Raw genomic sequence first — 14,717 nt, forward strand, 5'->3', positions numbered from 1 at the left:
GAGGCATCTATGGGAGATGGCATTCAAGAAAGATGCGCCCTTAACCACGAAATAAAGGGAATACTGTTGAATGAAACATGCGATTTTTCTGAAAGATGGGGATTGTGATAATAGGAAAAAATGCAGAATGAGTGGGGGGGAAAGGGAATAAATGGTCCTGAGGTGAGGTAGAGCCCTCACCTCTGGCTTGAAATTTCAGAAGTTTTAGAAAGATAGTGTAAAATCTGGAATGCAAGTTACAGGGGATCCTGCCTAGAGCCAAGTTCAAATTCTCGGGGCACTGTATGACTTAACCTCTTTTTTTCTATTTTGTTTCTTAGCATCTGTCCCCTCTGCCTCTCAGAGCAGGGCCTTAGGGTGCCTGTGCAGCTGGCTGCTTACATGCCCTCCTTCCCCTGCTGTTCCCGTGCCATATCCGTGATAAGCTCATCTTGGCACTGATCCCAGCAGGAGCTGCCCTGCTGCCCTGCTGCGTGCTCGGCAGCGCCCTGCAGGGAAACCCCGGCACTATCTAATTAGACTCTTGGCCAGAGTCTAATCTGGGAGCTGCAGCGTCCCCCCGTGAGGGGACTGTCCCTCCTCCGGCTGGCAGGCGATGCCCGGGTGGGGTAGAGCTCTGCCAGCACAGCAGGCCTTGAAGCTCCCCACCAGCCCCCAGCCTCCTGCTCCCAGGCTGCAGCGTCCAAGTGCTGGGGGCAGGCGGGGCACTGTCCACTTCCAGACCACACAGCTGCGGGGAACCACGTTCTTCCTGCAGCCCTCTAGGGAAGGGGTTGCCGTAACATTCTTTAATTGCAGTTTCCATAGGCATCCCCATGGCTCCTGCAATTTTGTGTCTCGAGAGCCTCCCATATCTTTGTTGGAAATTGCGTTGTAGGTTTCTAGCCCTGTTCAAAGAGGATGCAGAGAACACCTGATGATTGTCACAGCCTCTTCTGCAGTGAGTGCTTCTCCTCCACCCTTCTGTTTTCTTCTCTGCTCTGGGTTAGACCTCTTCCTTCAGCCTCTCTTTCTTTTGTGTGGTTTGTAACTCCTGTTTCTGTCCTCTCAATCCTCTCAGTTTACCAAGTTTGATAAAAGTAGTGGTGTCTGTAATGGGATGTGGGCTGAGGCCTCCCAATGTAGTGCCCTGACCCTGATGATGGACACACAGCCAGAAGAAGACTCCCCAGGAGCAACAGTGCCACACAATGTCCCGTTTTCCCAGCTCTCCATCTGGCCACAGGACTTCTGGTGCCTTCCACAGAAAGGGAATTCAGAGGCCGTTTTGTAAGGTGCCTTTGGTCTGGTGGCTGGTGAGGGCAGTGGCAGGATGTTGCACAGGGTCTGCTGCCCTCATCTGCTGTTTGGCTTCTCTGAGGTCCATGGGATTCATCTGAAGGCAGTGGTTGGTCTCCAAGCCCTCCAGGCCATTACCCATCATGGGAGTTTTATTGTGGAGTTCTTCCCAGTCTGTAGCTGCAAGAATATCCTGTAGATGTAAAATACTGGTAAGTGGAGTATGTACCCAGGTCTGTAGGGCTGTAATGCAGTGGAGCTGGAAACCAGGTGCCTTTCAGAGCCTCGGGTTTTAAGCTATTGAAATTGTGAAATGTGCTTAATGAAAGGCAAAGGCCAGCTGGGTTGTAAATTGCTCACTGTCAGTATTGGTTTGTGTATTTGAGACCTAAGAAAATGCCAGCATGATCTGACCCAGGAGAATGTGATCGGTTTCTAGCTGTCTTTGTACTAAAATCTAGTTAAGTAAATTGGCTTTAAAATTGAGTGTGTGTGCAGTGATGCTGTCCCTGCCAGTCAGCACTCGTGGATGAATAATAGTACTTGGGAATATTCTCAAACCTTCAGAGCTGTTTATGGCTCTGAAGTGCATGTTCCTCTCACTGCAGATTTCAGCCTTCACCCAGAGCAGGGGTGTTTTCCCCGGGTGCTGCTGATTTGAAACCCCCGTGATTCACTGTCCTGCCTGCAAGACAGAGGTCAGCTCCAGGAGGCCACAGTCATTGCACAAAGGAGCTTTACCATGTCCTCTCTCAGGGACTTCCTCTTCTTTCAGTTTATGACCAGTAACGCTGACAGGCTGCAGTTTTGAACTAGAACTCTGCAGAAGAGGTCTTAATTAAAACATTTTTCTGAAGTAATTAAAAGACTGTAAAATAATCATGTAGACAGCAGGTACAGCATGGTTTGAAACTTGCCTTTCTCCTCCCTGCTAGGAAGTCAAGTGAATCTTGTCCACATCTATCCCAGAAGAGCAGGTATGCTCCCAGCCAGGGTGTCTCTGAAGGAGTTGCCCCACAGAATTGCACCCACTGTTAAAGGTAATTTCAGAGGAGGGCAGCAGGGTTACTTCCCTATATCCAGGTCCTTTTGCCTGTGGAGCTTTGTTTGTGTTTGTTCTTGCATTGATCATCCTTAGCAACATCTTTAATTCTGAATATATTTGTTTGTTAAATGCTTTTAACATTCTTTACAGGGCTTCTAATTGCTGAGCGCCCCAGAGAAGTTTGAAGCAGACAACATGGGTTGTGAAACATTGAAAACCTCACTGGGGCTTGGAGGGTCCAAAAATGAGCATTTTAGCTTTACATTCTGCTGCTTTCTCCTCACCAGACTGAGAAGGGGCTGGTAATGGAGGAGACCTCCGAGATGTAGCATCGCTGTGGTTTTGTTAGGCAGCAATCAGTGTTCCTGACTGCCTGAAGGGCTACTGCTATTATTAGCAAAATGGTGGTGGTGCGATTAGCTCTGTGCAAGACTTGAGTTCAAAGAAGCTTAAAGGATGAACGGACAGATGCAAACTGGAGTAGGCACTGGATATAATAAAACTATGTCAGTCCTGTGTGATGTGGAAAAGTGGAGGTGCTGGTTCTCCACTTGTCCTGCTGGCCACAGCATTTCCAGTGCTTCACAGCTAATAGGCCTCAGTGTGAAATGCTGTTCCTCAGTGTATGAGAATGGAGCAGATCGGGTGCCTGGGGGAGATTTCCCATGCTGTGATGTGTAGTGGGGCTGGGCCATTTACAAGGACTTGGGTTAAAAATGCCCTGAGACCCAAGATCAATGGCCCTCAGCAGCCCCACTGCCTGCAGGGGTGTCTCCTGTCAGTAAGTGTAAATGACACATTTTGGGGAAGAAAAACAACTCTAAACTCTCATTTTAGTACAAAAGTATTTTGCTGTGATGCTGTTTAGGAGGTTTACTGCTGTGAAATGCCTTGCTACAGGATATTGGGGATGATACAAGTTTTCTTAGTCTCAAGAGGATGCAAAGGAAGTTAATGGGAGAGAACTCTAGGGAAGTTTATCAAATACATGGAAACTACTTCTGCCGTGGCATGGCCCTGACTTTTGCCCTGATTTCCCTAGGATCTGTAGCATCTCCTTTGGCTGCTGTCGGGATGGGATGCCCTGGTGGAGAGCATCTTCCCATCAGGAGGCACCACAACTGCAGTGTGCTGATGCTGCAGAGCACACAGGATGGCTGCCAGCCTCAGGCATGGGTTCAATTCCTCCATCAGGACACCTTTATTAGAGGTTGCTTGAGATAACTTTCTGTGACAGGAAACCTAAATTCCCTGTTCTCTGTCTCATTTTTGTCCATCCTTTAGAGCACTTATTTTGCTTTTTCCAGACCAGCCAGCAGTGTCATCTAGGCATACAAACACCGTCTGCTCAGAGGGGAGAAGATTTACTCCTTGGTGTAAGCCACAACCTTTGATAGATACTTCTTTGATTGTGTCACACAAGTAGACCCAAACAATGGTATGTGCTCCCTGTTTGGGGGCTCCTCCCTCGCAAGACCCCTCTCCTCCCTGCTGTTTGCAGGATGCTCCATCATTTGCTGGTTCCTGAGTGATGTGAGCTTGTGTGGCCTTCCAGGACTGGCTTCAGCATGGGCTCCTGTGCAGGAGACAAGGATGGGACTTCAGTCACTGCTGGCAAAGGATGCTTGAGTTCTACTCCTGCTCACAGGGGTAGAAGGGACTGCTATCCCATCCTCCCTGATTTGTACTAAAGGCAGGCACGTCCTTCTGGTCTGACACAAGGAGAGGAAGGGATGGATGACTGGTGCCTGGCTTTTGCTGATTTTGTCTCTTCAGAGCACTGTCCACAAAAGGGCCTAGACAGGGCTCCTCCACCTCACCTGCATGCTAGGGGTTGCTGAGGGATGTGCTGATTTTGAGGCAGAATGAGCCAACCCTTTAGGAGTTCTTTTGAGCTGACTTACAAATGCAAAGGTTTTTTCAGGCTGAGCAGACAGAGACTCTTACTGTCTCTTGAAGCGGTCACAACATTTGAAGGTGCAGTGGCTAAGTGGCTGTCAAAGGCCAGGGGATGGAAATTTCCTGTTTCTAATGTTGCAGGGTTGAAGTGAGGCACAGCTTGTGAGATTAATGCAATGATTATGAGGAGTTTGGAACTGGTCCTAACACATCACAGAAAGCAAAGAAATCCTGCAGTTCAATGTGCTGACTGTTCACAGGGCTGTTCTGCCTCTTCACTGCTCACCTCCTGAAGCTCATATAAATCATATGGTTGAATGAGCTCCAATCCTCAAAAAAACCTGGGCTGCTTCTCACAGTATCATCACTAACTGGGGTGGAGGTGAGCTGTTCCTGCTCTTACCCCTCTTAAAGGACTTTTTTCTATCACCAAAATGTTTGTCTTGAATTTCTTTGGCTTCACATTCAAAATTAATAGAAACTTGTTTTTTTTCCAGATGCCTGTTTTGAAAACTGCAGACTTGAGCCATTGTGCATGGTAGCTCTGATTTCAACCTGCTAAAGGTTTGACAACAATATCTGCAGTTTTTATTTTCTCTTCCCTGTGGGCTTTGTTTTGTTTTCTTCTTTTATTGCTGATGATTTGGAACAGGAAAAATTCTGGCTAAATTCTTCTTCCCTAATAAAATCTAGTGCAAAGCTTCTAGTCTGAAGGAACCATTCTACTGTATCACCCTATTAGTATGTGGGGAACATTCTTCCTGAAAGGATGTTACTGTATATTTATGCTAACTTTATCAGAAAAAAACCCACTCTCTAAAATTCAGGGCCATTTTGGAGATGAAGCCATCCTTCATTAACAAATTTGCTGTTTTATTGAAACCACAGAATTGTGGGGAATATTTTTGTGCCAGGCCTTCTCAGTGGGCTGGTTGTGCTCAGGTAAGGGCTCAGTGCTGCAAGAGTTGTACAACTCAGTCCTTCAGCTTCTGTATGCGTCTTTTTACAAGCTCTAGGATCAGGATTCAAACCTGCAATGTTTTTACTTTGGTGAGGTTCTCTTTAGTAGTAAAGCACTGCGTATGGGGTGTTTACTGGGCAAACACCATGGCTTCAAAGTCCTGCAAGTGAAACTGCCTTTGTTTTATTGATTTTCACTTCCAGGCATGCCAAGAGAAAATACAAACACTGTACAGAATGTGGCTCTTCAGATGCCACTTGCAGATAAATATTTACAAAGACAGGAGTTACAGGTAAAGAAACATGCTTGTGGCTGAAAAGAAAAGTCCAATCTTTATGTTATCACCCTGTCTTTGCTGATCTGGCTCAGCCAGGGACATAGCAGCGAGCACCTGGCTGGTCAGCCCTGCCCTGGCACCCGGATCCAGAACTACACAGGGAGCTGAGAAGGGAGGTCACTCCTTTGCTCTGCTCTGTGTGTTTTGCTGAAGAGGAGAGCCAGATGGTGGTATTCATTCCGGTGGCACGGAGCAGTGGACACTGCTGGGAAAAGATCCAAGACCATCAATTAATTTCCATTTCCCATGAATGGTGAGCATATCGATTTAATCCAAGAGCTAGAATTGACAATGCCATATCCATGGTTGCTGATATATAGCTTTGCTTTTCTTGTGACTTAGAGCATCTGGAAAGTAGCTTTAAATGAATAACTTGTATGTCCTCCTTCAGGAGGGAACTGGTGAAAATTCATGGAGAGGCAGTTGGTCTGGCACAGCCCTCATTTGGCTGGAGGAATCCTGACCATATTGGGAACTACCTTGGCTGTGGTCAGTTTACAAATTTCTTTAATTTGCTGAAGGAATCAGACCTGACAGGGCTATAGGACTTAATAAACAACTTTAATTTTCTTTTTCCCTATTCTTACTTAGATCCTCAAAGAAGATGCCTCTAAGAAGTCGAAGATGACACGAAGTTTTAATTCAAAACCTCACATTCTACAGTTGATCTCCTAGGTGTCCCACATTTAACAGCAGGTTGATTTGGTTTCTGTGTTTTAAAAAAATACATGGAAATCTCTGACCATTTCACTTGAGCTGGACTTACATGATAAGGCAGGGTATGATCACAGCACAGTTCCAGTGCTGCTGCCTTTCGCTGGTTTGATCAGCAGTGGTATGGATGTCAGCAAAGTGTCTTGAGACTTTCTACTTCAAATGTCTGTGAAAATACCTCTCCTACTGTTGCTGGCACAGCCTTGACAGTGCACACAGGAACCCCACCTTCACTGGCTAGTAGGTGGCTCTGATTTCCCATGCTTCTGGTGCCAAGGAATTTTGCAATTTTTTTTGTGTAACTTGGATGGAAAGTGATATTTTGGTGTTTTCTTCTGTTACTGCTGCTTTTGCTCTCCTTCCCTTGATATATATTCTGGAGAGTTTATACATCTTAATGAAATTATGCAAGGGAGGTGGTGCCCAGAGGAAAGGAGAAAGTGGAAAAATTATATAAGCCTCCAGAAATAACATGGAAACATTTCTTTTTTTTTGCTGTAATACTGAAAGCCTGTTCTTGATGAGTGAATTAAAAGTGTTTGTTAGTAATACACTGAAAAGATAAGTATGTGTGTCTGCTAGGAATGCCCGCCAGAACAGAATTCCACCTCCAGAAGCACTGCAACCAGAAAATTTTGCTGGTACAGCCAGGGCTTTTCCAGGGGACAGACACTGAGATGGCCCCTTTCAAATGCCGTCTGATGAATCACACTTTTCTGAGGTGGTTGTGGAGCAGTCTTTGGCTCTGCATATAAATTCCACTAAAGAAGCGCAATGCAGGAAAAATTCCTTGAACGTAATACAAGGATAAAGCTACAGCCAGTCTAGCCTGCATCAGTTCCTGGGGCAGCCAACTCCCACATGGACTCTGACCCACATGGAGCCTGAACAGGCCTTTGCTTGTGGGTGTGAGCTGAGCAACCAGAGTGCTTGGGGCCAGTGTGAGGCTTTGCCCACAGTATATACATTTCCAAAGCCTGGTATTTTGTGTGCAGGAATGCTGCAGGAGGCAAGGCAAGCCCATTGCTTCATGGAGCACTAATCCTGGTGTTCTGGGTCTCTGGGCCTAACTTTATGTTAGATGTATATGTTTGCATTTGATTATTGCCTCTCATAGAAAAATACATAAGCAGATATCCCTTATACTGTAGATCTCTGTTAGTTTGCCTGTAGTTGGTGAAGTCATAATTGTGAAGGGAGAAAGAAAGAGAGGTGTATCTCAGCCACAGGTTAGATCTGGTTCAGAGCCCATAACAAAACCAGTTCACCAGTGCCCATGTCTGGACACATCTGAGCTGGGTGGGAATCATTGACAGGAGGGGGGAATGTATGTATTTCTTTCTTGTTTGAATGCTGATTTGACCTTTCTGTCAAAGAATGCTTAACATACACCACTTAGAAGGTTAAAATACAAATCTTCACAGTTCCCTCCCAGAGCTACCTAAAATACTTCTGGGATTTGTGCAGGGGAATCTCAGCGGTGAAGGGGGTGAATCCATTAACCTAGCAGTACATGTCCCTTGGTAGCAAAAATAGGTGAGAAAAATTGCCTTTGAATCCCCCATCACCACACTCCTGCCCTCTCTCAGAAATTCCCATGAGGAGTGCTGATTTAGCTATTTGTGTGAATGCACATAAACTGGATGAAAGAATGAGATTTTTAAAAGCCCTCAAAAAGGGGGAAGTTGTACACCTGTACAGAAAAACCCTGTTGTGCACCCACATTAGGATCTATAGTTGTGGTTAGATGGGGTTATCTGCACTTCAAGTGTTTCTGGATTGGGACCACAGATGATGAATCTCACTGGAACCATATGCCCAACAAATATATGACCCTGGAGCAGAGAGCTGAGTGAAATCCATGTTTCACAAGGATTTCTGAGAGACAGCCAGGACTGTTTTCAAAGTGTTCTCAAATATCGTGGAGGAAATGTTGACAGATACTGCGATACTCATACTAATGAATATGTTCATTAGTTCATTCTGTAGAGCATCTTTACATTCATGCCAGGACTTGAGACCCAGAGTAACAAGTACAGTGCAAGAGGAGGAGGAAGGAAAAGCTGCTAATGAGCAGATGCTTTCTATAATTTTCTGGATGAGCTGCTTTGGCCTCAGCAGAAGAAGCAGTCTCCTGGCAGGGAGAACTGCACTGCAGAGCAGAGCAGGTAGTTACCAGGGCACAAGCCATTTTCAGACCATAAAGAGAAGTTTCTTTCCCAGGATAGGGCTGGGGGAATGTGAGACCTCCATCAGTGCCAAGGCACTCATATCCATGACACCCTAAGAGCTGCTGCCCTGGCTGCTGACACAGGGTGGCACAGCAGCCACCTTTTGTAGTGAACAAGCCTATCCTGTCTCCACACCAAGGCTCCAAAGTGAGTTTACCAGCACAATTATTGAGCTAACAGAGTGTGTAATCATCAGACATTTCACAGAAACTGCAATACTTTTATGTGAGGGTCCTCACTGTAGAGTAATTCAAAGCAAAACAAATGGGAAGCACAGAGAATCATTATTTTTTAGCATTAAATTTTCATGTTGCACTACATACAAAAATCTGCTTCAGAAATATGTGCAGCAGTAAGTTTTATGAGCCTTGAACAGTTAAGGGTTTGCTGAAACTTCTATCATCCTTGAAGTGCATGGGAAGTAAACATGAATGCAGTGTGAGAAAGAAGCTGTAGCTCTTTTCTTCTCTTACACTTTTAAAGTGTCTTGCATATGTACCTTGTTCTCATAAAACTATGCAGCAGTTCCCTATAAAATGTCAGTAACCTGGAAATAAACTGTTACATGAAAGTTCTGTGATGTACACACTGTATTATAGACTCAGCAAAAACACAGGGCAATTTTCTCTTCCTGCATTATAAGAAAAATCCTTCTAGGTCCTTCAGTAATACTCACCAACATAGTTTAAAGGAAAAAATGCTGAGCACTCTTACAGCAGGATGTACTGGGGCATGTGGAAATTGTTCCTGGCATGAACTACTTTGGAAACACAGAAAAAAAAAGGGAAATGTTATGTCAAATCATATGCTGACATTCTGGTAATTCTGTCACAAGTCCTGTACCAGTTTTTGCTGTACACGTCTGCAGTCTGACTCAAGAGCATATGAAAATTTGAGCTTTAAGTAACAATAAAAACTATAAATTGGAAATGAGAAAAAATACTGCTCTGTCACACTGAAAAGTGCAAGAATAAAACTCAAGAGCAACGGCTGAGAAAGTAGCCTGCAAGTGTAAATATGTGTGTATGTACACACTCAAACTTTTTTGTTTTCTCCCCCTCTTTTTTAATGTATTTTTAAAGTCTCTGACTTCATGGCAGTTTTGAGGAAGGAAGCACAGGCGCATGGGCAGTCTTGTATTTCTGTGAACAGTTCCTGTAGGAAACCCACATGCAAGCCCACTGCAGCATGAAAGAAATGGAATTGAGTTTGTGCTCTTTCTGATACAGAATTACCTATACAGAAGGGCTGAAAAATACAGGCAATGAATATGTATGTCTGTGTTAGTTTATTGTCTTGTTTGGCTTTTTTTTCTTTTTAAGGAAAGAGAAAGTTAGGAAGGGGTATGGCACAGGTATCTCTAACATGAGAGCAAATGGGCACATAACAAGCAACTGAAAGAAATGCTCCAGGACATAAGTGGGCTGACTGAGAGAGAAGGAGCAATAGCAACTCCAGTTCTGTTCTGTCCTTGCTTAGGGCAGGGAGCTCTGACTCACCCAGTGTGAAGGCTGTAGGGCAAACAGCCCGACCAGAGTCCCACACACCTCTTGCAGCACTTTTCTGTGTGATTAGATAATAACTGGAGCTGGACTCCAAGGAGTGTAAAGTAAAAGCAAGTTGTAGATATAAAAAGCAATAAGCATAATTGCCTTTTTTTTGTATTTGCATTCAAGAAAAGTAAAGCACTTCACTAATAATTTGACAATTACTAGGAAGCTCTTCTGCAAAGGTACTTTCTCCTCTGAGGCTGTGTCATATTGAAGCCGATATCTTCTCTCTATTACCAATTAACCAGCTGTTGGCAAACATGCCAAAAACCAAGCCAAAATATGAGATGGGATTTGTTACCCAAACTTCCATGTTCTACTGTGGCCTAAGAGTTACAGCAATGACTGTCTCTGACAAATACTCACTGCTGCCAGTGGGATGCTGATGAGACTCCAGCATGGCCATCCAGTGTACAAGCTCCAGCAGGTCTGTCTTATGGCACATTTGAAAGCTCCTAGTCTTTCCTCTAAAGGAGCTACATAGAGAAGTTTGTTAAGTTTGGTTGATTTTTAATCCATATTCTAAGTGGTTTTTTTTTTTTCCCTGGAGGAAAGGATAGAATTATTAGTTTCTGCATTAGGATGTTTCCACTCCCTCTTGCTGAATTTTAGGGCATTTTTTTATGCTTGTGTTCTCAATATATACGTTCGGAGAGCATATTTGAGTTTTGGAAATCCATATTATGGCTCTGATTTATGCTGTGATAACAGACATAAGAGGCCTGAAATCAGTGTGGCTCTGGATGGTTACCATGGTTCTGTGAAGCTGGGAAGGAAGGATCTGCTGCTATGTTAATATCTAAGAAGAAACAAAGGGGATTAGATTTCATGTCCTAGAAAGAATCAGTGTAATTTTTGTGTTCTGGCCCAACTCCCCACCATCCTAAAATGCAAAGAAGGCTTTTTCCTGAAAATGTCAAGTATCAGTGGACATCGAGGTTAAATATATATATATATCTCCCTGCTGTGAACACTGCTTTAATGGCACTGGAGAGAGGTGCTGTTGGAGAGATGTACTCCTGTAGCTTTAAACATTATGTCAGTCACACCTGCTCTGAACAGTGTTATTAGACGCCTTTCACCAAAGGCCAGAAGAACCCTCTCCCTTATTTTCAGTGAGATGTAAATCAACTCAAATTAAATTGTGTTAGTGTTAGGCTTCCACAATTGTTGGTACCTGGTTGCTAACCACTGTTAGCAGCAATTGATAGTTATTTGACAGAATTTCTTCAGGTTTTAGACAGTGTTTTTAAAGAAAGGGCAGACGAAAACACAGTGCTTGGGAAGAAGATGAGAGGGTGTGGGTAGTCACAGTACTGAACTGTGGAAGAAATGTATTTCACAGTAACCATGCTGCTGTTTGTTCTTGGAAAAAAGAAAATCACTTACTGTTCTCTTATCCCTGTACTGCTCTGAAGAATCTACAAGAAAAAAATCCCTGAGAAAACAAACCGAAGGAAGCAGTAGAACATGAATACAAGAGCAGAATGTGATTGTACAGGGAGATTCTACACTGAACTGAAACATTCATGTTTTGATCATTGAGAACAAATGAAGTACAATGCTGGTCTGTTCCCCTTCTCTTCTTATGTCTCTATTTTGTTTTACTTTGCTTAGCTTAGATTTTTTTCCTTTTTGGAGTCCTGCAGGGAGGAAAGAAGGAGCCTTTGTTTTAAAACGTCTGAAACCAACAGTGGCCCATTGATCATAATTAAGTCTAAAATAATACGCTTTTGGTGACCTGTTTGTACTGAATCCAAAAAATTGTATGTTATACCTGCAGTAGTCTTGATCTGTCCCCAGATCCAGTTTCTTCTCCTTGAGCTTCTGGTTCTGGGACAGTAAGCCCAAATAAACCTTTGTGTTTTCAGGGCTATACTCCCTCTTCTGTATGAAACCAAATTTTTCATAATCAGGTGTTCTCTTTGTCACATACCCTCATTTCTTTGACAGATGCATGTCTCTGTAACAACCACCTCTGCTGACAGTAACTTCTTCAGACCATGAAAGGACACATAGGACAGCGGTCGTTTTCACAGGAACACTGGGGAGTTGCATACAAATTTTAAGTAATCTTGACATGGTGTGCATGGGTCCAATTCAGAGCCTCCTGAAGTCAATATGAAACTGCTGATTTCAATGATCACTCACCTCTTCAGGGGCTGCATCTGACTTTTTGAATTCAGATTTTTAACATGACGAATTATAGAGGCTTAACCCCGTGACTCTTGACAGTCTAGTATTACTCTAATGAGAAAATTTGCTGATGATTAGTCGCAGAATACATATATATGCTTTAGGAGAATAGCGGAGAGATTCCCAAAAATAGTTTTTTGGCATAATTTTCCTATGAATGAGTATTAGGTGGCACGGACCTGCTTCTGCCTATTCTCAGTCTTGGTCTTTAAAGACCCCCAACATGCATGCAGGCAGCATGCATAGCCTGATCCTGCTTCTAAGGATGTGTGCATAGGGAAAAATCCTTCAAGGGTCTCCCAGCACTTGTCTCCCAAACCACTCATGTGACTCACAAAGCCGACTGGCTTGGAGTTCATTATCAGCTCATATGCATGGACACAGAACAGAATACACAATCAATCACATGAAAAATCGATAAAAACTGCATTTGAAAGGAAGGTCGGACAGACAGTGGCAATTAATGGGGCTCAGTCACACAAACATACTGACCAGCAGCCTGCTTCCCTGCAAATATCCCTTTTCCAATGCAACCCAATCTTCTTAGTTTTCCCTGGTCTACCATTGCTTGTCCCTTCCTTGTCTGTGGCCTTTTGCCTAAACATCTCATAATAATGCTTACCATTTTGACAGTCTCCTATTCTGAGTTTCCCTCTCAGACACTTCAGTATAAATCCTGCTCTCCTTTAAACAGGTCCCCTTAGGTTGACTTCCCCTTAGGGAAGATGTATGCTAATGTCTTTACAAACAATTTGATGGGTGAAGGTATGGGTGTTTATGTGTTTGAAATAGGTCTTATTGTCTCTATTAACTTCAAACAGCAGGTTTGCTACAGAGCCCAGAGGGCTTGGCTTCCGAAACAGACCAGTGAGTCTGCATAAGCTTGACTTCCTGAAGTTCGGCGTAAAATGACAGGTCCAACTGGGGACGTGTGGTAAGCGGTTTGGGAAGGCTATACCTTCCTGCTACCTCAGCAATGGGGAAAGGAAGAGGGCAACATGCGGCCGGGAGTTTAGGATAAAAGGAGGCTGCGCCTTCCGAAACTCAGAGAAAACATGCGGGCACGTGCTCCAGTGGACTCTCTCCCTTTATTCGAATAAAGCAGGACTCCTCTGTCTCCTTTATGGGCACTGGTTTTCATAGCGTGATTTTCCACATAGTTCCGTAGCCAACCAGAGACTTTCAGTTGTTGAGTTCTCTCAATAGGTTTTATGCCAGGGAAAGAGCTAAAACATTCACCTTTGATAGACTTATAAGCAGTTGATTCAGATGAATCAGGTTTCCTGAATTCTTTATTTTAAATAACGATCACAAACTGATCACAAATTTTAACTGCACTGATCACAAATTATGTATTCTGCACGATTTCTTCCCTTCAGAGCTTTAGGGCTGTGGGATGCTGGTCCATGTGCCTGCTCACAAGCACGAGTCTGCAGATCAGGCTGGACCATTACAGCATAAAAGATCGCAGAAAAGAGGTTGCAGTGTTGCAAACATGAGATGTACAGCCCCGGACATTCAGGAAATGTCCTGAATGAGATTCACGTTCAGTGCAAAACCCCTTGTCTGGTCTGCATATGTAGAGAGATGGGTGCACAGACAGGTCTGTGTGAGGGGTGTTTGCGCCTTGAAGCCATGGCTCTGGCCGAACATACGGTATCTTTGGACGAGAAGGCGGAGGTGAAGGCGAAGGCAGGGTTCCCTCGGCGGGGGATGCCCGTGGTGTAGGCGCGTTGGCGGGGCCGCCCGGCGGCGCTCCCCCGGCGCGGGGCTCATGCGCTCGCCTCTGCCGCCCCCCAGAGCCCGGCCGGCGGAACTGTGCCCGGCAGCCGCGGGCTCGAGATCGGTCACCTCGGCGACTCCGGTCACGTTGCCTGCAATGGAACTTTTGTTACTTCTCAGATGGAGAGAAACTGTTGTAGCCACTCAAGACTGCAGGAGGCCTTGATTCCTCGGGAAAATCAAACTCCAATGAGAGAGTGGCGTTGTCCACTTATACAGCCTGAAAGCTAACCCACAGCCTGTCCTCAGTGACATTTCACCAGGTTTTCTGTACCAGACATGCTCATTACCATCTCATGTATTTTTTCTTCTTGTTTTTCCTTCTTCTTTTTTGTTTCTTTCGGGGTCGTATAAAACATTAAGAAACTTTTAAGGCGTGGCATACCTCTCATGTGAACTTCTTCAGACAGGCCGTTGGGGATTTTTTCCATGATCATGTGTCTGGGCAAAGTCTGTTTCTTCAAATGTTTTGGCTGCATAGAGTAGCCAAAGTGTTACCTTTCAACTAACCTCAAATGAAGTCTGTGTTTAACATCAGCCATTTTGAGTATTTCAGTGCAGGCTATTAAACACACAAAATACTTTGTCTGGAGACTGATGCCTCACAGAATCACTGAATCGCGGAATGTTAAGGGAACGGTAAAAGATCTTAAAGATCATCTAGTCCCAACCCTACACTACCACCCCCCTCTCCCCCGCCCCCCCTTCAGGGGCAAGGAACACC

General features: G+C 44.5%; 1 long non-coding RNA gene across 2 annotated transcripts; it reads left to right on the forward strand.

The window, feature by feature from the left end:
* The first annotated feature begins 3,408 nt into the window (after positions 1 to 3,408).
* On the forward strand, positions 3,409 to 9,036 carry LOC136364960 (uncharacterized). 2 transcript variants are annotated; one of them, XR_010744235.1, is made up of 3 exons: positions 3,409 to 4,604; positions 4,720 to 5,773; positions 6,112 to 9,036. It is a non-coding gene; the product is annotated as an uncharacterized lncRNA (long non-coding RNA). The 2 variants fall into 2 exon arrangements; XR_010744236.1 differs by lacking the exon at positions 6,112 to 9,036 and having other exon boundaries at positions 4,720 to 4,786; positions 5,387 to 6,081.
* The last annotated feature ends 5,681 nt before the right edge of the window (positions 9,037 to 14,717 follow it).

The sequence above is a fragment of the Sylvia atricapilla genome, chromosome 9 (assembly GCF_009819655.1).
Source record: "Sylvia atricapilla isolate bSylAtr1 chromosome 9, bSylAtr1.pri, whole genome shotgun sequence".
In the NCBI taxonomy this organism is placed as follows: domain Eukaryota; kingdom Metazoa; phylum Chordata; class Aves; order Passeriformes; family Sylviidae; genus Sylvia; species Sylvia atricapilla.